Raw genomic sequence first — 2,903 nt, 5'->3', positions numbered from 1 at the left:
ATCGCACCTGCTATTTTCTGGACTGGAAACAAAGGGCCTGCAACCATGCTGAACGGACCAGGATCCGAACTCACATCAGGAGCAGGCAAGGCGAAGAAGCCCTCGTCCTGCATGCTGGCGAGAACGTTTTCTTGGACCTCTGCTATAAAGCTGCGCACAAAGTTGCGTGCTTCGAGATGTCCGCTCAAAGCCGTCATACGACGGCGATTCAACTGTTGCCTTTCCTCTGGCTGGAAGTTTTGGTCGGTAGAACTTTCTCGGAGCCGATCTTGGCGGGGTGCTTCCGTTAATGAGATTACAGGTACAGGGTGCGGGAGTGAAGAAGACGATGAGCTGCTTGCATTTTCTTGATTCTGGTCAACGGAGGCACTAGAAATGTCTTCTCTGCAGGCTGTATTTGTTTCATCGGCTTTTGATGCCTCCTGCTCCGCTTCAGGGAGAGCTGCCTCCAAGCACTCCTTGTCCGACGCTGCCGGCAAGAAGGGAGAATTTTCCTGCCATTGCCCTTGCTCTAGCTGTTGATGTGGGTGCTGCTTCTCTTGCGGCTGGGACTGGCTTCCAAGATGTTGCTTTACCTCGTGGTCGTGTCCTTGCTCACGGAGACTGTGTTCCTGTCCTGATGGTGAGGCAGTGGAAGCCATAGGAGGCACCGGCAGACAAGCGATCTTTGCTTGATCTTCCGATTCAACCATGCAAGTTTCCACACCCGCGATGAGGTCTCCTTCTTCGACCTGAGTGCTTTTCGATTTCATTGCGGCCTTAATTGCCGCCAGAGCCTCTGCCACCAGTAACTGTACGTCATCACACGTATGCTTTACCTTCTTCTCAGGAAATGCAGCGGAAGCTGGAAGAGCAGGCAGGGGAGAGGACGTACGAGTTGAAGCAATACCAATTTTGGGTGACTTGTGTGCTTCGGGGCCACTGCTAAGCGGGGTGATAGGAGAGGGCAAAGGTGACGACCCCCGCGGGTGAGGATTTAATGAGGAGCCTGGAATGGGGGGAAGAGAACTCGATGCGGATGGCGACGATAAAACAGAAGGAACCCGACGCTGTAGTAACCATGCCTTAGCTTTCTCTATTTTCTCATGCTGAGCCCTGCGGATCTCCTTCAGACGCTCCAAGTCTCGTTGCCTCTGCATGGAAAGGTTGTGCTGGCCACCTACACGAGCTTTACCGCGTCCCATTGCTCGCAGGCGTGGCAAGTTTGAAGCGTGCAAGTCGAACGTAATGTCAAGATGCGAAGCAGATTCGTATTCTTCTCCGCGCCACTTTAAGCGGGGCCGCGACGCAGAAGGAGCGATTGAATGGTTGGGTTTGGTGTTTGACAAAGGCGCAACGTAGACTGATGGCAAGGAGGGGCGTGCGGGAGAAAGGTATGGCTGCTGCTGATCCCTTGCTACCGAATGTTTGACACTGAATTCTTGTTCCGTTTTCATGCCTGTGTCACGAGTAAAAACATTTCAAGTGTGCATTTTGAGGACGATGGCCATGTCAAAATGCCATGGGGTGGCAAAATAGCCAAGATACGACTTTGTTATCATCTTCCCAGCCACAAGTGTAATCATTTTATTTTTTTCGCACACTTGAGGTATTTTCCTCGTCAAGACATTCCTTTTCGAGGGATGTTGTCCATTAGTGGCCTAAAAAATACGAAAAGCAAGCCATGAAAATTAACCCCCCCAGCCGTTACCGGGCTCGGGCATTACCGAGCACTGGATTGCGGGCTCTGGGAGTCAGGAGGACATTGTGGCAGCGTCAGTGGCATGCATGCTTTTTCTGGGCTTACTTTTCACTACTTCCTTCGTCGAAACATTTGCTAGGTATACGACCATGTTGCCACGGTCAGCAGTTGCCACTGCCAAGAGCATGTACATGTCGGCGGCTCGAGGGCGGATCTCGACACAATTTCCTATCGTTGCTTCGCCCCTGTCTTCTATGCCGTCCTTGACGATTTTCGATAGGGTTGGAAAGAAACGCCAACGGTCAAGGGCGGCAACAAAGCCAGATTGGGCCGAATACGAGTACCTACGGGCAGAAGTGGCCAAAAGACTAGTTGACCGTTTGGAAGACATCATGCGGGATTTCCCTCAGGCCTTGGAGCTGGGAGCGTATGGTCCGCATATTGCCCAGGAGGTCAACGCGGTGAAGGGGCTCAATGGAAGTAAGTCACGTCTGAGAATCGTTGCGACTCTTGTTAAGCTGTGGAGGGTGGGCATGGATGCTCACATGCTCTCTCGCACTACTCCCTTCTATCATCAGAGGGCGGCGCCGGTGGAATCGAGACGCTGGTCAGGTGCGGCTTGACCGAGGAGGGCCTTCTACCTGCCAGCATGACAAGCAAGTCAGTAACGCAAGAAGGGGATGCTAAAATTCTCAACTTGCTGGGGGACGAGGAGCACCTACCTTTTTCTCCAGCGTCGTTCGACCTGATCGTGAGTAATCTGAGCTTACACTGGATCAACGACCTCCCCGGCGCCATGACCCAAGCCCGCGAGGTTCTGAAGCCTGACGGTGTTTTCCTAGCCTCCATGTTCGGCGGGAACACCTTGAAGGAACTACGGGTGGCTTTCCAACTTGCGGAACAGGAGCGGGAGGGAGGCATCTCTCCCCACGTCTCTCCTTCGGCGCACGTGGCCGACTGCGGGAGTTTGCTCCAAGCCGCAGGCTTTGCCCTACCGACGGTGGACGTGGATACAATCACGGTAAGCTACCCAGATGCCTTGGTCTTGATGGAGCACCTGCAGGGGATGGGGGAGTCCAGCGCCATCCTCACCAGGCGCCCCTACGTGAGCCGCGAGACCTTCCTGGCGGCGGCGGCGATCTATCAGGTAGGACGGGGAGATACAGCAAGCACCGACGTCATCATTCTCTCCAAGACGCTCAGTATTCGTCCCCCCCCCCCC

The sequence above is a fragment of the Nannochloropsis gaditana genome (genome assembly GCF_000240725.1).
Source record: "Nannochloropsis gaditana CCMP526 unplaced genomic scaffold scaffold098, whole genome shotgun sequence".
Lineage (NCBI taxonomy): Eukaryota > Eustigmatophyceae > Eustigmatales > Monodopsidaceae > Microchloropsis > Microchloropsis gaditana.
The sequence above is the reverse complement of the archived record's forward strand: the minus strand, read 5'-3'. Positions refer to the sequence as shown.